This window comes from Canis aureus, chromosome 2, assembly GCF_053574225.1.
Source record: "Canis aureus isolate CA01 chromosome 2, VMU_Caureus_v.1.0, whole genome shotgun sequence".
Classification (NCBI taxonomy): Eukaryota; Metazoa; Chordata; class Mammalia; order Carnivora; family Canidae; genus Canis; species Canis aureus.
The window spans coordinates 17,698,243-17,724,406 of NC_135612.1; the positions used below are offsets into that span (position 1 = coordinate 17,698,243).

Below are 26,164 nucleotides of genomic sequence, written 5' to 3' on the forward strand. Positions count from 1 at the left end.
ATGATTGGATTTCTTTTAAAGAAATCATTTTAGCACATCTTAAATTTCCTACTCTTGACAAAACCCTTCCCCCTCCCATGTTATTTACCCAAATGGTTCACAAATTAAGTTGCATAAAACTCTACATGGAAGATTTACAAGGGCACAATAAGAGAACTGGCAGGTGTTCTTCCATTCACTCTTTGAGCAGGAAGGGCATGTGGAAATGGCACTGGTTTGAATGACATTTGAAGTAATGGCCTGCCATTCTGCTGGCACTTTTAGTGTTAAGCAAGTGATCTGCAAAGTAAAGTGGATTCACAGTTAGAGTCAGCACCAGTGCACAGGTCGCCCGTAAAAATAGAAGATTCCATTATTCTTCAGGCTCCCTAGAGGGAGCAAGGTCTCTAGCATCATTACCAGGACTAAATCTGACTTTTCTACCTCCCCTAATTTCCTCCTAGTAATTATAGGTCAAGCACTCTTTTGTAAATTATAAAACCTTTGTTCTTATCAAAAATGAATAGCTGAGGAAAAAATTATAAAAAGAGTCCAAGGAAAAAAATTTCAATTAGAAAACCAAGCTAATTTGGTATGACCAAAGACTGTCAGGCATTCTGACAGTGCTCTATTATGCAGTCATTTGGGCTCTTTCAAATTAGTTATGTTAATGTCCTGTGAGTGAATGTAACACTTGGATGGGACAAGATTTCTGCAATTAATTTCTGCAGTCAGTGGAGAGACAAGCAAATTTATTTTCCCCCTCTCTGGGAATTGGTAGTGGAGGGTGTGAGGTAGCAAAAGTGCATTTAGGAACAGAGTACAAGCTAAACACAAGCCCTAAATAAAGCAGAAACAATGGGAGCCAATGCCTCCTCATTCATTCAATTGACAATGTTTTGCAGCTTAAACCTGTTTTATTAATTATGTTTGACATTTCCTTAATTAGTTTCATTTACACCAAATCAATCCCTACTGCTGTATGGCATCATTTATCATTTTGAAAAATTTGCATACTGAGTGCTGACTTTTCCTACTTAATTATACATTAAAAGTGTCAAGCGCACTTGCTGCCTGGCATTATCTGCAGCAGAAAGGTTTGTGGCTGGACGGTGATGGTATTAATCATTAAGAGCCCCCAAGTGCTGCTGGGTAATATCTGGGGAGTAGAGTGACTCTCATTTTAACGCTAGAGAGCAGAAGTGCTTTTGTAAAATGACCCAGAGCAAAAACAAAATAAATGACCTAAAACATCCGGTGTACTGTAATGTTTTGCTCTTTCAATAAAAATATGCTTTGGTGAGAAGGTTTATTATTAACTATTCGTTTTCTGTAAATTTAAACACTATGAATCCAATAGGAGTGCATTTGTGACCTCTGCTTTGACTTGAAAACAAGATATTTTGGTTGAATATACAATGGTGGCTTGGTAGCATACATTCCAATATATGCCAACTCAAATGTGTTACTTTACAAATGAAAGCTAGAAAATATAGTATACCATTAATACAGTGATTGATGTTGCTCATTTCTTTCCTACTTATAACTTTCAATGAATAAGCAACTATTTTTCATTGAACGAGGAGCACAACTGAACATAGTATATGGCTAAAAATCTAATATCCTAACAGAACTTCATTTGTATAGCCTAACAGGTTTCAATATTATGGAATTTTCAGTGATGAAAAAATTGTAAGACTGTTTTTAAACACAAAGCATGATTGTGAGCTATAGCAATGAAAGAGTTAACAAGAACCTGTTTGTAAATTGTGTATCAACTATGCCTTCCTTCATGTCAGAACCCAAAGTTAGCGCATTTAATATTCAAATTCATTTTCAAATGCTTGCCCATTAACATAATATATGCCACTTTGCAAGCCTGGTCAGAGAAATCTGTAACTAAATAATTTTCAAGTTTCCTTCATATCAGATGCATTATATGCAGTGTGAAATTATTTCCCCACTCTATCCCTTTGCTGAACAGCAGAAAACCAACACACAATATAGTAGATATTACTGCAAGTGCATTACATTCTTTAGGAGCTACTATATATGCAGGAAAGTTTATAATTGCTAATTTCAAGTGAGCATTTAATTGCATAGCTTGTGTATAATTGTAAGGTTAATATGCAATTGCAATACCACATTACTTAAAACTTTAAAAAGAAGAATGTATATGGCACCAATGTATTTATGCAAATATTATAAATAACTCATTTATGTTTTCAGTTAAATATGCCGTGTTTTTTAATGATACCATCATTAAATATACGTGCTTTGTCTCACATGAAAAACACTCAAGAATGGGAACTATATATCTAGTTTAAATATCTAAGTTAACACCACAATGATCCAAGTATGTAGTGACAATCCAGTTACATTTTTTAAATGATGTTGAAACCAGTAGTATAGCTTCTACATACCTTGTATCTTTCAAATTTTATATCTTTAAATCTTTCCTTAAATCCTTTCTTGCCCTTTCAAGCCATGGTCCTTCATTCTAGTTACAAATTGTAAAAGGGTAAGTAGCTTTTCTCATCATGAAAGAATAAAAAAAATCTTAAATAATCATGGTGATCATGATAATAAGAGCATATTTTAATGCTTATTATGTCCCAGGCACTGTGCTAAATGTTTTATATTTATTATCTTTATCCTCAAATAATCTGATTAGGCAGAGTGATGATTATGCCACCAAGGCTAACAATTTTAAGGAGCCAGTCTAAGGTCACAGATTTAAGTGGCAAAGTTCAATGTCACAAAAGTATTGCCCCTCCAAGGTCCCCATTCCCAGGGATTTTGCTTACATAGGTTCATAATATTCCACAAACTTCTAGAGGTATGTGTGCTGTGGTGAAAAGGAAATCAGCTTTTTAAATCTGACTGGTATGCTTAAATCCAAATCTATCACGTATTAATTATATGTCTTTCAACAATTACTTACATTTTCTGGGCTCTTTTCTGATCTATAAATTGGGATCATATGTTTGTTGGAAGAAGTAAGAATTTGTCACACTACAATACTTAAGTACTAAAGGTGACCTCTCTTGCCCCTGTTAGATGTAAAACACCTGTTTACATCTGTCCCTCCAAAGAAACAAGTCCTTCTTTGTCAACTTTGTTCACCATGCTTTCCCAAGCACCTAGAACAAAGTCAGGCACATTGTAAAAATTCACAATTGTCTGAAAATTGTCTGAGAGAATTGTTTTATAATGTTGAGTACTGAAATTGATCCCCTCTCATCTCAGATCATCTTCCTCCCCTCTAGGCCTCACTACCTACCTAGAATCTGTTTGGGAAAAATAGTCTCTGCCTTTTCTCCTCCGCTTCTCCACTGCGATCTGAATTCTATACCCAGAGCCAGGGCACTTCTCATGCTCATTCACCTGTCAACTTGCTTAGTGGAAACTAGGGTGACAGCAGAGGCTAATTTTTATTCATAGTCTAATCAGGGCTAACAAAGAGTTAAACCCAGAGAAAAAAATAAGGACTTGACTGTGATTCTTTACAAACAGCACATTCTATATGATATAGCTATGTAATAGTTTTAGCATAACAGTCGATAGCCTGATCCAAAGTCAAAGACAAAATTTACCCAGAGTATTTAATATTTTCCAACATTTTGGAGGATATTTGGTATTGTAAACCTTAAGAATGTAGAAGTAGATTTTTCTTGGCATTGGTTCTTATTACATATTTTTAAAAGAAAAGATCTTCAATGTGTGAACTGAAATTCAAATAATCACACTTTGAAATAAACATATGCATGCGTGAGTCATATAAAGTTAGTTTATATATACACCCCACAAGGCTTACTTGCTTCATTATATGCAGTAACTCCAAACACATGTGGCCTTTCAAGAATACACACACAGACACACACACAGACACACACACACACACACACTATATGTTCTACAGTTCAGAAACTCTCTACTTGTTCAAAAATTAGCAAAACTCATTTACTTGGCTCTTACAGGATTCATTAACCTTTGTCTTCTTTTAAGAAACCAGGAACTATTCTAAAACTGACATTGTCATTAAAAACCAATAGGAAGTTACCATTTTTAAATTAAAGTCATTAGATAAGTTTTCAAGAGTTAAAAAAAGATTAGAAAAAAATTCAAATGAGAAAAATAATTTTGCTTTGGGTGTAAAAAGGCCCCAAGAGGAATTCCTCAAGTTTTGTTGGAAAGTACTCTTTTGTGATCAGAATATCTATGATATTTCAACCCACAGTATTTTTAAGGATTTAACTCTTTCATTATTCAAAATGAAACAACTGAAATAACAATTATATGATCACCATGTTATGCAATAAGTAAAAAAATCACACAATACGCTAAAAATATTTTCCTGTGACAAAGTTCTAAGAACTACATTAATATTTCATAATTCACTAATATTTCATTAATTTATAATTATATATTGGTATAGTAATTGTACTTCCACTATCATCATGGAAACAGTAATATTCCTCTAACCTTTTTTTTCAGAACATCATTCTTTAGGTAGTAAAATAAACCCACCATATAATTCTTCATATCAGAGCCAACTGACATATTTTTCTATTGTCCAAATGGTTTCATATATATTCTAGCACTTTAAACTAAACCAAAATATATAACTTCCCACTGAGAAAAATGGCCTATGTAGATGAGGGGTACCTAAGCCTAAGATTATAACTGGTAGTTGTGGAAATTTTAAAGAACATTGAAGTTATAGCCACCATTCTCTAACACACTAACCTTGGTAATACTTGGACATGACTTTGGAAAGTAATTTCTACTACTTCTCTTTCATATTAACCAAAAAAAATCATTATAATAATAATTCCACCATTAATTCTCTATATTCCTTTCACATTACCCTGTCTTACTTCTTGTTATCTTCCTTTAATATCCCCATAATAATTCTTTCAAAGAAAACTTCCTCTCTCTAGGCAATTCCGCTCTATTCCTATTTATTTATTTACTATCAGACTTTTTTTGAAATACTACTCATTCCACAACTTATCTCAGAAACACCCCAACTTTACATTTCATTTACCAGCTCTTTTTCTTTTAAAGATTTAATTTATTTGTTTGAGAGAGAGAGAGAGCAAGAGAGAGAGCGAGAGCAAGCATGAGCAACAGAGATGGGTAGAGGGAGAGGGAGCTTGACATGAAGCTCAATCACACTTAACTGACTGACCCACCCAGCCACCCCAGTTGGCAGTTGTTTCATGTACAAGTCAAGTAAAACTACTCTTCCTTAAATATCTTCTGTGTTTCCCTTATCTCTGAGGTTTTTAATAAACCTTTCCTCCACCTTGGAATACTCTGCCATTTGCCAAGTTTTACTAATTGTGTTTTCCTCAATTGAAAATGATATCTCCTCTTTCTGGTTTCCTGTAGTATTGCCAAAACTATAGAACAGTATTTCTAAGTTACCTTAGGTATTGTTTTTATCATTTATTGTTTGTATATATTCTTTCCCAAACTACATTTTAGTTTCTTGGAAGGGGATACTATTTTTTTTTCTTGGTATATACAGAAATCTCATACCCAATGTCACTGATATTATTTCCCTGTATCTTCATCTACACTGTGAGTTCCTTAAGAGATAGTACAATGCTTAGAAAATTTCCTGGTTCACAATCAACATTTAAGAAATTCTGTTTGAATATTAAATAAAACAAAACTTCTCTTTTGATCTATTATTTTTCACAAGAACAGATAACATTATTATGCATATACAGAGAAAAATAAATAAAGCAGACTATTATAAAATATTTAATCCTTCAAAGAACTTGCCATTTCAGTAAATCCTTAAGGAATTTCATTTGGAATTCAAGCAATACATTATAAATTAATTTTTATGTAATTAAATATGTAATTTTAATATTCTAAAAGTGGAATACACCTGCATTCAATCTTTTAAAGATTAAATATCTTTAGTCACAAGAGAAAACATGGAATGCCTTTTTTCAGGGGAGTTGACTTAGAATGTTTATAACTATTTACTGTCTTAACAGTGGGAGACCAAGTCAGACATTTCTGAATAAAATATTTTCAACAGATACAACAGAAATAAAGAGCAAAACCTCACAATTAAGAAGCTTTTGAAATACTTAAATATCAAAATATGGACACAAATAGCTTAAATATTAATAATTACAGATTATTTGGTACAGTTCAGTCTATTTTAAATTCCTGAGTGTGCAAAAGGCAGAGGTAAGCAGTTGGCAGCAAACTTTGTCTCCAGAGGTAAGAGTAACCTGAGACTTTGCTATCATTACAAGGCTTTGGCAAAATAATGCTTTATTGGACAAATAAGGAGCAGTCTCACATTACCCAAAACATTAAAACTAAAAATGAGAATAACGAAAACATTATTTTCCAAAGTTATTTTTTTTCTTTTTGCCTGAGTATATGGCTTATTTAAAATTTAACATTATAAAATCAAAAGTATAAGATAGCTTTTTTATTCAAGAGAATAAATGTTCTTTATTCTCTAAATTTGACATATGAAAAGAGTGAGAAAAAGAGAAAGAAAAGAAAGAAAAAGAGTATCAATAAATGTTTAATTATACTTAATTAAAAAGTTATCATTGGCATGAGGAATATTAAGCCACAAGTTACAAATAAAAAATTAAGGTAAAACATTAAAGTTAACTTTTCAATTGGGAATTCAGGCTTTTTTTAAGGGTGCATTCGTAAGTTTTTTTTTCTTTTTAATTCCAAAACCATTCCTCCCTCTTAGTCGGGATTCATTTGTTTGCAGATAAAAGAATACCCAACTCATTGGCTTGAACAGATAAGAGTAGGTATCAATTTACCAATTTACATAACTAAAAACTCCTGGGGAACCTAGATGACCCAGTTGGCTAAGCATCAAGCATAGGTCTCTTGGTTTTGGCTCAGGTCATGATTTCAGGGCTGTGAGATTGAGCCCCACATGGGGCTCCATACTCAGCCTGAAGTCTGCTTACGATTCTCTCTCTCTCCCTCTTTCTCTGCTCCTCTCCACACACACCCCCCAAACAAACAAATTAATCTTTAAAAAGAAGTTCCATAACTAAGAGTCAGCATCCTCAAGACTTACTCCTCTTTATCCCTTTTTGGCTTCATTAACTTTGGCTTCAAGGAGGTTCTTCTTATGTGGTGACAAACATGGTCAACAGTGACTCTATTGGACTTAATAGTACTCTAAATAGCAAAAGCAAAAGTTCTAGAGCATTGAATGTCACAGTTTGGGTCACATACCCAGTCCTGAACCAATCAAGATGGTAGCCAGAAGAATACAGTGTCCATTCACTGGGCAGGTCTGAGCAACAGGTCAGTCTGAAGCCAGAGGCAGGGTCAGTCCATCTGAACCATATGGAATCAGTTCCATCTACCATAGGACTTAAGACATGAGTCCCTTCTGCCAGAAGAAGGGCTACTGAAAACAAAAACCTATTGTACACTTTACTCTCAGGAAGAAAAGTTTACAGCAATGATAGGAAAATATAAGCTGCAGGATAACTTTGTGACACAAGAGAGAAAAAATAAAAACAAATTGTAGGAGATTGACTATATATATGTTGACTGTATATATATACATATATATATATATACACACACACACACTCAAATGTACATATTATATATGTATTTGCTGATTATATACATAGATCTAATTGTTTAAAAACACACATCTAAGATTATAACCACATTTCCAAGTATATTAAATATAGTAATAGTAATATCTATGTTTTCACATTCTATTTTGACTTGTTTTTGTCAGTATCATAAATTTACTGAGCTCTGAATCTAGCTTAGGATTATTGATCAAAACTAAGTATAATCTAGTGTTATTCAGCATGGTCAAGAAATAAAGCGTTTTAACATTACCATGAATTCCTTATATGTGTGGGTAGTGGAGTTCTCAACGTGAGTCATCGCCTTCTATCAGCAACTTCTCTGTCCCCCTGAGAGCAGAAAATAAACCTCCCATGTGAAAGTTACCCTCCCTGTAGCAGGATGTAAAGAGACATCCTTATCATCAGAGACAGGAAATTTAGAGCCGAGAAGGCTGTATAAACAACCCTTGTTACTTATTACTCACTACCATGGCCCAAATTCTATCTAGAATTCCTTACTCATTGAAGCTCTCAAAGTTAAGTTTTCTTTGTCCTGTCAATTCCTTGAAGATTTTTTTTTCTTTGTATAAAACATATTAAAACTACCTGCCTCAGTCATCTCTTTAGGTTTTAATTTTAGTATTGGGCCCCCTGTAAGCAAGTAGTAACCCTTCAGGTTTTTTTCTCTTTTAGTCAGTCTCCTATAAATTTAATTTTTTGTTTAGCTGTAAAATCTTGCAGAGTAGAGAAAGAATTTTTCCTTCCCTACAGTCCCAACTAGTAAGGGACAAAAGCAAGATTTGAATGCAGCTTCTCACTGAAAAGTAAACAGCCTTTGATACCATACACCACCACCTCTGCGTGTTTGGGAAATTGTAATTGTTCTATAAGCGGCAACTGTTATTGTTTGAGTCCTCACAAATATTGATTGTTGTTACCCTAGAGATATTCAGAACTACTGATGAATAAAATATTGTGCATGATAAAACAGTTTGCTTCATATGTTTTTCGAGTCTTGATTATAGTTGACATTTTTTAAATAATTGATGATAGGGCACGTGCATTTTTCTTCTTTTTTTGACAAAACTTTATTTCAACAATACAGCTTAGGATCACATTTTTTCATGTTCAGTTAGTTTTTTAGAGTTTTCCTTTAAGAAAACTTTTGGTCCAAAATTCATTGAGACCTAACGAATTCAGAGACCAAAAAAGCACTTACCCTCCCTCTAATGGTTCATGTGCTTTTTAAAAAGGATTAAGTTTGTTGGTAGCACACCTTATAATGAAAAAGAAAAAAAAAAAAAGACCTCCTTTAACACTTCTAGATTTTGTCATTTTAAATCTTAATGAAGAGATCATTTTCACACAATAGTAATTTTCTGAGGAAGTCATTTATACTCTCTTCACCCAATCATGGTCTTAGAGGGGTTGGGGGACGAGGGTGGTTTTGCTAGTTAAATTTTGCTGCTAGGTTTTTATTTCATTTATTTTTTCATTCCACAGTCAAATTTACTTTTTCCCAACCTCACTGTGGTACAATCGACAAATGAAACTAAAATAGTTAAAGTATACATATTGGTGATCTGATATATTCATTGTGCAAGGATCCCTCATCTAGTTAATGAACACATCCATCACTTCACATGCTTATTTGTATATGTGTGAGACCATTTAAGTTCTTCTAACAAATTTCAATTATATAATACAGTGTCACCAATAGTTGCCATGTTTGTTTGTTTGTTTTTAAGATTTTATTCATTCATTCATGAGAGACACACACAGAGAGAGGCAGAGACACAGGCAGAGGGAGACGCAGGCTCCATGCAGGGAGCCCGATGTGGGACTCCATCTCTGGACTCCAGGATCATGTCCTGGGCCAAAGTCAGGCAGGCACTACACCACTGAGCCACCCAGATGTACCAGTTACCATATTTTGTATTAGATTCTCAGACCTTATTGATCTATAGCTAAAAGTGCCTACCCTCTTACTACATTTTAATAAAGGAAAAAATAACATTTTTCGCCTGCATGCATTTCTGTCTAAAATCATCTTGATTCTACATGAGTCAGATCTCACAGAATCAATGACTATTTCAAAGCAATCAGGGGATAAAATTGGGCTTAGATGTTTAATTAAAGATTCTAATCAATTACTTCTTTATGACCATATACTGTTATGAGTTGTTTTTCTTTTAGAAATCACAAAAAATTGTGCTAAAATCATCCAAAGTTTTCTAGTTTTAAAACCAAGCATTATAGAAATGTTTACATGCTATATTCAACTGTAATAACAATTTTAGACTCCTGACCTTTAACTTATTTTGATAATTGTAAATTTAGAAAGCATATTTAATTATTCAGTTAACTCTTTAGAAAATGATGTACAAACCAAAGAGCATAATTAGACTATTATTTTTATATACATATTTTCTTCACTAAAATATTAAATTTAGATTTGAGATGTTAAATTATTTTGGTCATGTAAGCTTTAGGTAAAAAAAAATGTCAGTTGAACAAATATTCCCCCCAACTGGAAAATACTGATGAAAACATAATTCAGCATACTAGTTTTGTATTATTCATATTCTTAGAGTTCAGAATCTACCTAGGTAGTCTAAGTCATATGGTGGTCTAAGAGGCCCTAAACTAATTTTAACCTTCATGAATTTTAACTTTTCCCTGTTTATTTTTTTTTTTTTAAGATTTTATTTATTTATTCATGAGAGAGAGAGAGAGGCAGAGACACAGGCAGAGGGAGAGGCAGGCTCCATGCAGGGAGCCTGACCTGGGACTCCACACCAGGTCTCCAGGGTCATGCCCTGGGCCAAAGGCAGGCGCTAAACAGCTGAGCCACCCAGGGATCCCTCCCTGTTTATTTTGAACAACATTCATTACAACAAAAATCTCCTGAGGAGAAAGGAGACAACAAACTTGTCACTGTTTATTTTCATCCAAATGTTATTCTCTCTCTTCCTCTGCACATATCCACAAACATACAAGACATTCTCCCTACCTTAATTTTTGTCCTGGAGAATTATTTCTTATTAAATATTTTAAGCATAAATCAGATAGTATTAAAGTTTGTATTTATAAGCTTCTTTTTTTTTTTTTTTTTTTTTTTGGTTGTTAACTGCTTTGTTGGCACTAAAGTCAAAGAAGCTAATGCCAAATGCCAAATTCTCCATTTTACAGCAGCTCGCGCAGATTGCCATTTTTCCTATTTGAATGTAATTTTTATACTGAGAGGGATACGCCGTTAAAAATACGAACTGATTCTTATTAGAAGCTTTTAATAAATTATGTGAGGGAGCGCGCCCTCTCGGCGCCCTGAGGCGACTCCCACAGCGCACGGCCCAGGGCGCCAGCCGGCCCCGCGCATGCGCGCTCTGTCGCAGTCACTCTGTGGAGCACAATTTGTGGGTCTCTGTGAAATGCAGCTATTGGTGGTTCTGCCTGTACTCAAATGAAGTGATATTGAATTTCTATTATGCATGTGCCTTGGAAACCTCACAGCTCTCCATAAAGATTTTATTCACACAGCAGATTTGTTGTGACTTAGATAGTTTCAGACAATTTTAGATTTGAATGGACATGGCAGGATCTGACAGTATAAAAGAAATATCAGGAGAAAGAAACATGTAGAACCAAATGATATATTAAGCAACCTACAGAACAAAGCAAAGAGAATGCCTGTGATTGTAGTAAACAAAACCAGAAAGTACATCTTTGAAGGTCCTCTCGTGGGGGCTCAGCTTTTTATATTGCAGCTATGAGTTGGTTGATAGAACTTGTCAACTCCTTTCATCCTACAAATTAAGTTTTGATAAAGCCTTGTTCCTTATATAACCTTCATGGTTTTGAAATAAATTGCTCATAATAAGACACATTCTAGTTTTCATAGATTTCTCCCAAAGATCTAGGTTGCAAATACAAATGGAAAATAAGCACCATTGCAAACAAATATTTATTCCTCAACTAGAATTTAGATTTAATTGGAAAAAGAAGAGACTTTTTTGGCGAAAATATAAAATATGGAATTCAAATAACAGCAAAACAGGGGAGAGATTGTTAATATACTTAGGTCAAAAAGAATGATGCTAATATGAAGTTTCTTCATTATTGAGAGTAGTACTGTGCATGATGCATAATTTAGGGACTGCAGAAATAACGCCGAATGATGCAAACAATACCCATTATTTCATGGAGTTTATTTACTAATGAGGAAACTGTTAATAAAGAAGTACACAAATTAAAGAAAGAGTAATCCTAGCTAGTAGCAAATGCTATGAAGAATGTAAAACAGGCTAGTAGAACAGAATCTATCTGGAACAGTTGGCAGGGTGTAAGGAGGCAGCTACTTTATCTTTGGTGACTAGGGAAGGCCTCATAAAAGAGGTGATATGAGTTGAGACATGAATGACAAGAAGAAGGTAGCCATATGAAAGCCTGCAGGCAGAGTATTCTAGATTGACATACAGCAAATGCAAAATCCCTTCTTAGGTTAATGTTCCTATCAGATGGTATTTCTTCAGATTCCACATATTTACATTACTCTAAAAATAATTCACTTCTGGACAGTATGGAAATTCCTCAAGAAATTAAAAATAGAACTACCATATGATCCCTCAATCCTACTTCTGGGTGTATATCCAAAGGAAAGGAAATGATTATCACAAAGAGATGTCTGTACTCCCATGTTCCCTGTAACATTATTCACAATAGCCAAGATATGGAAACAACCTAAGCCATCCATCAAGAGATGAATGGATAAAGAAAATGTGAGATAGGTAGATAGATGATAGATAGATAGATAGATAGATCTCCATACAAACACATATCCACAATGTGATGCAAAATGTGATATATATATGCATGTAATAGACCTCACACATACACAACGGAATATTATTCAGCCTTACAAAAGAGGGAAATACTGCCATTTGTGGCAACATGGGTGAACTTGGGCAAATAAGCCAGACAAAGACAAATACTCCATAGGGTATACTTACATAGAGAACTTTAACAAGCAAATTGATAAATAAATAAAGTTGAACTCACAGAAACAGAGAGAATATTGGATGCCAGGGCCTAGGGGATGGAAGAAATGGGGAAATGTTGATAAAAGTGTAGAAACATTTAGTTAAAACATGAGTGAAGTCTGAGGATCTAATGTATAACATAGAGACTATAGTTTATAAAATAAATTGCTACAAGACTAGAACTTAGCATTCTCACCAAAAGAAGAAAAAAGGTAACTATATGAGATTATTGATGTATTTGGTAGGTTACAGGAATCTTTTCCCAATGTTTACATATATTAAGTCCTTATGCTGTATGGTGTATCCTTGAAATATAATTTGTCAATTATACTTCAGTAAATTTGGAAAAATGATAAATGTACATATGAACACACACACACACACACACACACACACAATTCACTTTGTAAGAAAAGTTGGATAAGGATCATGGGACAGAGAGGAGAGGATGTTAGTTCACAACCTTGTCCAGAGCTTCCCTGGTGTAATCTGAACCTGGCTTCTGTACTCACAGGGTGGGAAAGACTGAAGAAAGACGCAGGCCACTCCAGACTTGTGGGGGGCAGTTTTAATAGCAGCAGAGGGAACTTCCAAACAAGGCCTGTCTTGGGTGGCAGCAAGACAAACAGATACCCACACTCACCTGCCAAATCTTAAAAGTTTATAAAGCCCTAAACTGGGCTCATATATACAGCATAGGTGTTCTCAACACCACATCACTATCTCAGAGATGTCCTTGGAGCCCCTCTGAGCAGTAAAGGCAAGCAGAACCCACATTCCCAGGAGAGGGAGAGTGAGGAGCCTTGGAGTGCCCACGTCCCACTCCTGAATCAATCAGTTGTCTTACTTTTCGACAAAGTTTCCCAACAAAGTAGGAGAAAGAAAAATACCTAGTAGGCTACATTAGACAAAAGACATATTTGTTACCATATACATTAAGAACTGGATATACCTATGTACAAATCAAGATAAGTAGCACATTTAATCATGTACTTTCAGAAATTTTAGTTCTGCCTCCAAATCAGTTAACAAGTTTTTTACATAGGCATTCCCTATTTTTACAAATGATGTTTCATGCATTTGATTTCTATGAGCATCTGTTTTATTTGAATCATTTAATATGACTTCAACAGCACTTTAATGGTTCTACAGATATATCCCAAAACCACAGTCTCAGAATTCTCCTCCCTCTACTCCTCTCTAGCCTAGCTTCCTAAAGTTCCCTTGACACGCAGGGACTTTCATGCTCCAAGGGAGAACTATTTTATGTATTATTCCATATTAAGATGCTAGCAATTTATTTATCTATGTGATAAAAAAATGAGAGGAAAGGTAATGATCAATACAAAGTAACATGCCTACACATGGTATTTCATTCATCTCATAACCCTGATGAAATTATATCGAAGTGAAATATTATTGTATTACCCTTTCATTAATCCCTCTAGTCTGCCTCCATTTAACCTGGCTTGGAGTACAAACTTGGGGTAGGCTCTGTTCCAGAAACTTTCAGATCAGCATCATCATTCTATAGGACCTCTGGAAGGCTCAATTTGTAGATAAAGTCATATGTGAATTACATAGATCTACAATATGTACTTGAAGTCGCCTTTACAGTCAAGGCATCCTTATAACAGTTCGTAAGTTCTTTAAGGACAAGGACATCTATCCCAATCATATCTTACATTTCCTGCTAACATAGGATTTGGAATTATCAAAGAAAAATTGGGGATGCCTGGGTGGCTAAACATGGCTGGGTGGCTGAATCACATTCAACAGTGATTGAACATCTGCCTTCAGCTCAGGTCATGATCCCAGGGTCCCAGGATCAAGTCCTTCATGGGGTTCCCTGGAAAGAGCCTGTTTCTCCCTCTGCCTGTGTCTCTGCCTCTCTCTGTGTGTCTCTCATGAATAAATAAATAAAATATTAAAAAAAAGAAAAGAGGGATCCCTGGGTGGCGCAGCGGTTTCGCGCCTGCCTTTGGCCCAGGGCGCGATCCTGGAGACCCGGGATCGAATCCCACGTCAGGCTCCCGGTGCATGGAGCCTGCTTCTCCCTCTGCCTGTGTCTCTGCCTCTCTCTCTCTCTCTCTCTCTCTCTCTCTCTCTCTCTCTGTGACTATCATAAATAAATAAAAATTTAAAAAAAAAAAAAAAAAAAAAAAAAAAAAGAAAAGAAAAATTGCACTGGGGGGGGAGGAAGATTTGAAAAAAAAAAAAAACATCACAATAGGAGAGAGAGAATGAACTCAATTCTGCTGACACAGAGGCAGGAGAGACTTTAAGCCCTGGACTAGTTAGTGGAAAAGTACTGGAAGATGTTATGGAGGATGGTGGTTAATGTGATTAGGCCATTGCATCTGTTAATTGGCAATTATCAAAGCTGGGTTCCTATCCTCCACAGAGACTGGAAGATAGGGATGCTATCTTGATGATTTTATGTCAAAGAGATGGCTACTAGGTCCTCAAGAAAAACATTCCTGGGTTGTAAAACTGATCAGAGACTAAGATAAGATTTAATATCAAGGGGGCAGAGAAAGGATTTACAGCTGAAAGTTTCCTAAAGTAAATGCTTTTAGGGAGAGGAGGCCAGGGACCTACAGTCTGGAAGAAACCTGTCTAGGTTTAGTCAAGCTGAGGGGAAATTTTAAGTCCTTCTCACTCAAAATGTAGTGTTTGTTCTATAAATATTTGCTAAACAAATGAACGAATGTACCTTCCAAATATTTTAGAAATCTTGTAGGTTTTGAAATCTTTCAACCACAACATACCTGAATACATACTTATAAAAGAAATGTCCCTTTAGATGATTAATTCCAGAAAATCTAAAACTGACATTTTATTTCTGCATATTATACTACTCCAACTTACAGTAGATACTGATGGTAACTAATAGTGTAAATACATACATGGTATCAGAAGCACAAACTTTTTGGGCTTCTGTTAAATTCTTGCATATATTTAGGTCTCTTATTTGTCTTACTTATTAATTTCTTTTTTTTTTTTTTTGGTTGGGTGTTCGTTCAATTATGAGATGTTTTAGGACTAGGATGATTTCAATTCTCATTTGAAATGAATTATTTTCAATGAAAGTTAATGGAGAGGAAGAAACTCACTTTATTAAAGTGATCACTCAAGCCAAGAGTATTTTATTTGCCCTTCTCCACTGAGAACTATGCCCAATTACTTAATTAAATCTGAAATTATCAAATAGAGTACACTCTCCAGGGTTCAGAGAGTCAAAAGAAAAGGAAATAATTTGTATTTTCTGCTCAAAATTGAAAGATGTTTATTATGGTATGTTAAGATCCCCTTATAATTGCAATTCATTTTTTCTTAGGATGAGAGTTAACCTGATGGCAGGACAAGGGAAAAGCCCTAACAGCAATTTCCAATCACCTTCCTACTCGATTTCCAAGGAACAGAACCCTGTATGCCAGGACCTTCAAGCTCTACCCTCCCAGTAGTGCATCTGAGAAGAAATTATGGTAATCTCAAAATCCTATTGAGGCTCAAAGACATTTCATCAAGTGAAAAAAAAAATTGAGTAAAATGCAGAAGTGGGTTTTTTTTTCTATTTAGAAGAACTCAGATTTATGTGAATAGGTCTCATGTGGGGAGTCTTTTGAAGCCAGGGACTTCAAAGCAGATCACGGACTTCCAGTGGGTTAATCACTTAATGCAAGAGTGGGGAGATGGAATTACCACCATTCAGTCAAGCTAAACTTACCCTTTTTTTTTTTTTTGAGAGACAGCAAGCAAATACCCATCTTTTAGTTCCCAACAGTACTCTAGTTGAACACGTGTGTGTGAGCCTGCTTTGTTTGCCAGCTATTTTACGTAAATCACAATGGAAAGAAGTTCCAAAAGGCTACTAGCGGCATTTGATGCACCACTTCATTCAGGGGACATCATCTTTCCCTTTGCTGCAAATCAAAGTTTTAAACGTTAGAACATGCCTATTCAATGCAGAACAAATTACTAAAAAGAGCAGCAAGATTATATAAAGTGAGGGCAGGAAAAGCTGGACTTTCTGACTACAAAAACAAGAAGTCGAGCCTCATATTTTGATTAAAGTGCTTAAAAGTTAGTAGAAATCATCCACAATGTCTGGAAACTAGTAAGAGATAGAAAGAGTGGGTATTATTTCCACCAAACTTGCATTTTATGGTCACCAATGTTTGTGTGTATATATATATATATAAAATCACATAGGATGATTAGAAATGAACATGTAGAAAATTAAGAAGCCTTAAAAACTAAGGCCACAAAGAACACATTCATGTTCTAGCCTGTGAGAAAAGAGATGATCTAGCATATGCCACCTTGTCATTTAAGGAAATGACCTAGAAACTGCAAATATATCTCTGCCTTTACTCCAGGAACCCAAATCCAATCCCACAGCCACTCCTACTGTGCTAGCTTGCTGGGGCTGCTATAAGCAAGCAGCACAGACTGGGTGCTGAAACAACAGGAATTTACCTCCTCACCAGTATGAGGGTAGAAATCTGAGATCAAGGTATCAGCAGCTCCGGTCTCTTTTCCAGGCTTGCAGACGGCTGCCTTCCTCATTGTTTTCACGTAGTCTTTCCTCTGTATATGTCTGGGTCATAGTCTCCTTTTTTTAGAAGGATGGCAAGCATATTCCTATTGGCTTGGGTCCACACTAATGGTTTCATTTAACCTTAATTACTCTCATAAAAACCCAGTCTCCAAATATAGCCACATTCTGAGTTACTGGGGTTTAGAACTCTGACGTGCAAATTTTGAAAGGATATGATTCAGCCCAATACTTGCTTCAAAGGAGATTGAGAAATGTAGTTTCTTTTTGGGTGGCTATTTAGCAAAGTAATACTTCAGTCCTACTACTAAAAGGAAAGAATGGAAATAGATATTAAGGAATTTATCAGCACCTGTGAATTATCCTAGAATCAATAGATACAAGGCCAAGTATATATGAGGTAAAAGCTCACAAGAAAAAGAATGAGAAGGATATATAATTGATAATGAAATTCAACAGCAGTTAAGCCCCAAGAAAGAAATTCTGTTTCAGTACAAAGGCCTGGTCAAAATTAACTCAATTTTAGAAATAGTAAGGCCATTTCAAGTAGGGAGAAAATAATTTAAGATAAATATAATATCTGAATAGGATTTTTAAGCACTAGGAGAAACAGATTTCTTAAGATGTAGAATCAGTCTCCTTCGACCACCACAAAAAGTGGATATAACTGGGCAACCCATCAATAGAATTTTACCAATACTATCATTCTCCTTTTTTATGTTTAAATGTTACATCCTGCACATAGAAGATTTTCTCTTAATCTAAAAATAAAGAAAATAAAAAGGCTTTTCTAAATGAAACTAAAGCCCTATAATTTATGTGAACTTGCTATATGAGCAAACTATAGGGATTTGCTCTTCACAAAAATTATTGGATGTACACAAGAGGATGGAAGATGATAAATATGACTACTGAATTATTAAGCAGAATAATTTCTGGCTAAATTTTTGTGTTTTCTTTTTGTTTCTTAATAAGTGCTCAAATATGTTAATGGCTTTTTTAAAAAAATTCCTCTACAAGGATAAGTCTCAAGTATAATTCAGAAACCTACATATAACCTTCATTTCTTGTTCTCAATTCCCATGGCAGTTCTATACTGTGAAACCATAAACATGTGAGCACAGTTACAAATTGTTAATTTATGAAATTTATTTGAGTAGATATTTGCCAGTTTCTTTCTGCGGTGACTCATGTTTGGGTACATGCCAAGAGCACCCCTTGCCTTTTACTTTATACATACAAGAAGAAAATGGGAGCATAAGGCACTTTTACTAAGAAATATTGTGATTAAAAAATAGTTATACAGCAAAAAACAGTTGCAAACACATAGTATCATTCATTGCTAATGAGTTAAAAGGATACCACAGTGCACATATAAATCACTATACAGTATCTTGCAGTTTATTTAAATTCATTGTGCCTCATTATAACTGAGCTATGCACCTTTAGGTCTGAGTTGATTAGGAATGCGATAGCTCAGAATAGCTTTTAATTCAGAGAAACATGGCCTGACCTTTACCATAATCCTGTGTGAAACACACTATAGTTTAGACATTAATAATGATGCTACCTCTTTTTCATACTGGTGAGATGCTACTTAAAATTTGGTATTATTAGTTAACAGGCTCAGGCCAATACATCAAAACCAAATTACCCTTCTGTGTATAACTACAGTACTTAATTCTGAGTTCTTCATCTCTCATAACTATTACTTCCTCTTTAAAAATGCTAAAAACCAAAATGTAATAGTGTCATGTCATAGCAATAAGTCACAGATACAAACTAAAGGCACTCCTCTTCACTCCCCATGGACTGCCACTGTATGCTGTTAAGGATTTGTGCTTCATGATATACGTTTTAACAGCTAAGGCATTGCTTGTCTTTGACCTTTGTCTCTCAATTTAAGAATGCCATTCCTTTAAATCACCTTCTGGTAAGTCAACTAGTACAAACAACAGAACTTTCTTACCATTCTCATTCAGATATAGTAGAAAATGCAAATCACAGAGTTGAATACCTATTGTCCTTTCTTAAAAAAATCATTTATAGTGTCTTTATCACTAAAAATACAGTAAATAATAAAATAATGTCTACAGAATTGAATTGATCTAATAGTTCACCATAGCTCATAATGGAAAATAACATTCCTCATGCCACTCATTTTTACCCCTTTCCATATTTGCTTCCCACTCCCCAGAGACAACTTGTTTGGACTCTCTTACATGATTTCTCTAGTTTCAACTCCTATCCCTAAATAACATGCTTATATGACAAAATCTCAATGTTTCCATTTTAGGTGTTATATTTTGACCCACTGTAATAAAGAATAAGATAAAGCCCTTTTAGAACATCATCCCCTCAAAACCTAGGATTTCCCTTCATTGTCCTGGGGATTTCCTTTTTCATTCTTGTGTTCAATCCCCTTTCACAGAATCTTTTTTTTTTTTTTTAATTTAGGATTTTCCTTGTTTCTAAGAATCAGAAATTCAAAACAAAGTACCAAATGAAAGAAGATTCTACTTAGCGCAGTCAAAAGAATGTTCAGGGGGAGGGCGGGTAGAATGACCCTCAGATCTCATCGTTTTGCTATGCTTGAATTTCCCAGGACACATGGTTAGGACAAAAAAATGGCTGATGAAGCTTTCATCATTATGGTTCTACAGAAAAGAAAGAGGAAGGACAAGCCCATTTCCCTTCAACACACTTCCTGTAAATTGTGCATACTACCTCTACTTAAATCCCATAAGCAGAACTTAATCACATGACCACAACTGGCTTAAAAAAAGAAAAAAAAAAAAAAACAGGAAGCTTAAGTCTTTATTTTAGCAGTTCTGTTCCTAAGAAAGAAGGCAGGATATTATTATGGGATGCTCAGCCATACCATGTCATCTTTCTACATTATTTGAATGAAGCATATATTGAAGGAGTTTTCTGAGGAAAGATAGGCTAGAGATATATTTTTTGAGGTCTTGCCCCTCTTAAAATGTCTTTATTTTTATACTTTCATACTAGACTGAAAGATTGGCTGGGATATAAAAACCAAACGATAAATTTTTTTATAGAATTTTGAGGGTGTTTCATTGTCTTTGAGCTTCCAGAGTTGATATTGAGAAGTTCAAGCCTGTTCTGATTCCTAATCCTTTGTCCGTGATCCTTTTGTATTCCACTCTGGGAGTTTTTAGCATGGTCTCTTTACTCTGGTATTCAAAAATGTTACAATAGCATGTGTTATCTGAGTTTCATTCATTAGTTGTGCTTGGCACTAAGAGGGGCTTTCAATCTGGAAATTAAAGTCCACTCATTCTGGGAAATGCTTTGCCTTATTTCTATGAAAATGTTATTACTTCTTTTTTCTCATTTCTCCTCTGAACATTGTACCTTGCATCAATCAAAATGAACTATGTTGTGTTGCAATAAAAAGCAAATCCAAACATCAGCGGTTTAGCACAGCAGAGGTTTATTTCTAACCAACACCACGGGTCCAACAGGAACGGGCCTGCTCAGGGCTCACCTCCACGTTGCCCCTGCAGAGGCCATGCTGACAGTCTCCACACCCTCCAGGATCTGAGGACAGCAGTAGGTGAATGGCAACATGGCAAGCCACACACCGACTGGTAAACAAATCCACCCAGAAGTAATTTGCATCATGTCTACCCACATTTAATCAGTCACAGAAAGTGCCATGTCCATGCCTAACTGTGAAAGCCAGAAGGTGTAATCCCACAATGTGTCTAAAGGAAAGACAAGTAGAATATTGACCAACAGCCCTTAGGACAATAACAAGTCTCCTACACAGATACTTTCATTTGCTTTTTATATTCTCTCTAATTTTTATTGCTGAATTCAGTTTATATGAAGTAAAAAGTATACACATTTATAGAATCAAGTATTATGTACTCTTCAGTGTCTGGATTCTTTCACTCAGCCATAAGTTGGTGAAAATCATCAGTAATGCTACATGTACTAAAATGGTTTTCTCTATTTCCGTGTTCTTTTTGATTCCAAGGACTATAGCACCCTTTATTTATCCATTCCACCATTGTTAGACATTCAGGTTGTTTCTAGTTTTGGACTATTCAGAAAAGCTGCTGTGCACTTCACTGTAGCTGTCTTTTGGTGAAAAACATTGAAAATTGAACAGAAGTTATTAATCCTAATACATTTCAATTTTTTAAGTAGTTTAATAGTTAGTACTCTTTGTGTCCTAGTTAAGAAATTGTTGGCTATCCAAGTTATGAAGGTATTCTATGAAATTTTACCTCCAAACTCTTATATTTTACTGCTAACATCTAGATCCCTGATCCATCTCAAATTTGGTATATAGTGTACAATAGAGGTCAAGATTTTTTTCCATTTGGATAACTAACTAAGAGGAATCATTTATTAAGACCATTCTTTACAAGTGGATTTGTACTGATGCCCTTTTTTTTGCAAATCAAATAGCTATGTATGCTCCAATTTTCTATATCTTTGGCCTTTGTTTCCTTTCTAGGATGATTTCTTTAACCTTATATTCTAACCCTTATGTGCCTTTATTTTACATTTCTGATATCACATTTTACTTTCCAAAGGCCCTTTCCTGTTCTCTGATATCCCTTTTACATTGTAGAATGTTTTTAAATCAAGGATACATTATATTCTCTTATCTGTGGATCTTCTATTTGTGGGTATTGACTATACTTTTTCAACCTCCTGAATTGGCTTAGCCTCCTCGGAGTTCTTGCTTTAGTATCTGTCCCTTCATGTAAAAGATTTTCTCAAACAGCTGGTAGTCACTGGCTACCCCATTCAGTACACATAAAGCCGACTAGATCTCACTCTAGGTGAGAAGAGCTCACTACCTGAAGGGCCCAGTGTATGGGATTGCTGAATGGACACAATATTTTACTAGCTTTTCTCTAGTTTCTGCTAGTTTCCACAGAGAAATCTTCTGCTAGGAAATGTAAACCTGTGACTCAACTGTGATACCACCATGCTCAATAGTATGCTGCCCCTAAATCTAGAGACCCTCTGGTAGTCCTCTCAGAAGAAAAAACATCCAGACCTCCCCTGGAATTGAGCAGGAAGTGTTCTGTCAGTTGTTTGGAGTGGAGACAGAACGGATCATCTAATTGCTTTGTATTACCAACTTCCAACATTCTTTGTTTCTACCCCCTCACCACTATAGCCCATATTCCAATATACCCATTATTGTCAATCCCTAGTTTCTGTGAGATAAATAGGATGATTTCTTGATTGATTTCCTCCACAAAATGTGAACTAAAATTTCAGATTTTTCTAGTTTGCTTAGTGAGTTGCCACTTGTCCATTTTACCTATATTTTAAAATATCATATTGATCTCCATTTACCTGCTATTTATTATCTGTCCTCCTCAGTTCCACCCATCCTCTTTTGCCTTACAGGTTGATGATTTTTTTGTGTTTGTCATCATTTTAGTGGTATTTGTCTGATTGGGATTCACTGTTGGACCTCTTTGGCACAAGATAAATTACATTCTGAAAGCAAAACAAAACAAATGAGTCATTTCTATTAAATTGAAAATGAAAAATAATTAATCTCTATGCCTAAACTTCAACAAACTTGTAGAGTTTGTGTTTTTCCTTTCACATTTAAAAAGCATCTATATAGGTTTTAAGAACACGGACTCCCAAATGTTCCCCCTGACTATATTTAAAATATGACTTTGTTTTTAGATAAAAGGTTATAAAATATTAATCAAATTGTATTGAAACAATCATCATTTTTCTCACCTTCCAACAGCACCTCTTTTTAAAGTTTTCTTGAATTTGACAGTGCCCTCTACAATTTCTTCTCAAAAAATAGATTGTGTGTTTTTATTGCTATTAGAATTACATAAGCCAGTCTAGCTGGCTAGGCAATTTTCTCCTCTCATTACTATTCCATGTTTTATCCCTCCTGGGAATGTGCCCCTGAATGCAAATTTGCCTCTACAAATAGACAAGAAAATGTCTTAAGACTGATGTCAAAGAATAGCTGACTTTTCTAACTAGCATCACTATTTCAAATTCATTTTTATTAAGATACAGATACCAAACGGTAAGCATAACACAAAGGATAGTAGATATGCTATTTATTAAGTCCTGCTTTTCAAATGAGGTAAGAGGAAGGAAGTAGAAGAATCTTGGATACTTACAAGAAACAATTATAGGAAAATTTTGTTGTTTCAGAAATGTACCCCCACACCTTTCTCTCCTCATCACCTTAGTATATAAACGAGAAATTAGCTCTAAAGAAATAAGTAACTTTGCCTTGATTATACAACCACTTGAACTAGAATAAAACTAATATTTCCTAGAATCCCAGCCCAGTGTATGAGTTTGTTTATTTCCATTTGTGAACTACAGACATTTAATATTTATCTTTTTTTCTCCTCTCCAGTCATTTTGGCTAGTATTCCCAGGATAATGTTAAATAAAAGTAGTAATTTGAGTAGCTATGTGGTTCTTGCATCCATTAGAAATGTTCCTTGTATAAGCATTTAAGTCATGATTCTGTTTTTGGCATTGATTTACATGTTAACACACTATTTTTACTCATTTTATTGAGAATTATTTTGAGCAACTGATGATAAATTTTCAGCACCTTTGGAGAAAAATACAATTCTTCTTTCACGTGTAAATTACAGTAGAATTTTTATATTAAACCATCTTTGCATTCCTGCTATAGATCTCAGTTGATAATGTTATAGTATATGTTTAACAATGTTGCTGAATTCTATTTGCTAATGCTTTAAGCATATTTTATTGACATTTTTTAGTCTATTATATTCCTTCTGAGCTATTTTTGCCAGTCTTTATTATCAATGTTTCACTGGCTTTATTAAAGAATGTTGAAGGCTCATTTATACTAACTCTGGAAGATTTTTAATAGCAAAGGAATTATATTATGACAAATAGTTCATATCACTGGACGCTCAAATTAATTAACCCTACACATTTTTTCCTTCTAGGATATAGCACTGCTTCTTCTATTGTCTCTCTCATTATATTTCCCCCTCATCTGGCAGTTAGTTAAACTCAATATTAGGCACTCTGTGAACAGCAACATAGGGATAGAGAAAATTACAGCAAAATGCCATTCAATGCTACCTGTCAACTCTCCAGTTTCAAGGAAAATGTACCTTCCCACTGTGCAAAGCAGACATTTGACAACTTCCCTTTTCTCATACTTCCAACACCCTTACAATTGACTTTATTTGATACATTTTTCTCTTTTACTCTTGAGGAAAGAAAGCCATCAAACAAGAATTGCCTAAGCCCATCACAAAGTCTACAACTCACTTGTGAGCTACACATTGCACTGTTTCTAAGGCTTCCTAATTCTGCCTCATATGTTTACTGACACAAAGATTTATTTCTGAAATTATTGTTATTGTGATCCATATTTATAGATATTCTCCATTCATTTTTACTATTTTACAGAGTTTCATCATATAAATATACAACATTGTATGTGTTACTTTCTGTGATAATGTACATAAGGGGACTGAAAAGAAATCCGTTTCAAACGTTTAAGATTTCACTATTAATCTGGTGCTTTCCCTGATTATAAACACAAAAATGTCCTGTATTTTTCTCTCATTTTCTATTTCTTTTGAGTAATAAGATGATTTTTAAGTCTTTATGTTTAGATTATGTTTAGAGTAATAGTTTAGATTTTTTAAGTCTTTATGCACTTAAAATATATAGGAATTTTCTCTTGACATGCATTCATGTTTACCAAACAACAATGTTATAATTTTGTTTGATGTGTATCTGCCTTCAAGAAGAAAATTCACTTAGGGACTTATAAAATTACTCAATAGATTTTTCTCACCAGAAATTAAGAGGCATTCTGGAGATTTCTGTTTCTGGTAAGGATGGTATAACAGGGACTGGATTTACTCTCCCATGTGAAACAACTAAAATTATGGACAAAAAATACAAAGTGATGGCACTTAAGACATTGGAGTTCAGGCAAAAAGGGCAGTGAATATGAAAAGATGGGGGGAGAGGGAGATGAGCCCTACTATTTTTCTAATTTACTGCCTGGACAAAGATTCTATTTCAAGCAGATAAATTACATGCAATTGGAACCCCTAAAAGGCACGTAGGGTGTTGGGGGTGAAAAGATGTAAGTAATATAGTAGTAAGGGCTAAATTTTTCCAAAGGCGATGAAAATTATATCACTAGTCCAAAATATTCAACTAATTCCAAACACATTAAAGATGAAGAAAACTATACAAGACTCATCATAATCAAATTGCTTAAAACCAGTGATAAAGAGAAACTTTTATAAGCAGCCAGAGCAAAATACACCTTACATAAAGGAACAAAGGTAAGAATGACAACATAAGTCTTGTAAGAAACAATGAAACCCGAAAGACAGTGGAGCAACATCTTTAAGTAGGTGGGGGGTGAGGGAGGAAAAAGGGAAGATTTGGCCTATGATTTTTTTAACCAGTCAAAATTTCTCTCAAATATGAAGGTGATATAATGACTTTTTTCAGATATGTAACATCTGAAAGAGCTCCTCAGCACTAGATCAGCACTGTAATAAACATTAAAGGAGGTCCTTCAGGCAGAAACAAAATAATACCATATCAAAAACTAGGTAACACACACACACACACACACACACACACACACACAAAAGGCCATCAGAAATTGTAACTCTGTAGATAAATGTAAATACTTTTTATTATTTAAATCAAAGATAGTTGACTCTTTAATCAAAAATAAGAACAATGCATTTGGGGGTTAATAGCATATACAGATACAAAATGCATGGCAAGAGCAGCATAAAGGCCAGGAATGCATAAATAAATTATTTTAAAATCCTTTTACTATACATGAAACAGTATATTAGCTGAAAGTAAAATGTGATGAGTTAAAGATATGTACTGTTAATAATAAAGCAATCAGTCAAACAACACAACAAACAGTGCTATAACTCTTCTGTTACTTGAGTGACTGT

General features: G+C 34.7%; 1 long non-coding RNA gene across 16 annotated transcripts in view; it reads right to left on the reverse strand.

Annotated features, from left to right (window-relative positions):
- The window catches only part of LOC144293771 (uncharacterized), a 583,355-nt gene that overhangs the window by 249,796 nt on the left and 307,395 nt on the right, over positions 1 to 26,164 (reverse strand). For 14 of the 16 annotated variants that reach the window (XR_013361068.1, XR_013361104.1, XR_013361085.1 and 11 more), the window contains one exon: positions 22,536 to 22,682. The exons of 1 other annotated variant lie outside the window; for it this stretch is intronic. This is a non-coding gene — a long non-coding RNA (uncharacterized LOC144293771). Of the gene's footprint in view, positions 1 to 21,032; positions 21,297 to 22,535; positions 22,683 to 26,164 lie in introns of those variants that run through there. One more of the 16 variants, XR_013361097.1, reaches the window with a different exon arrangement.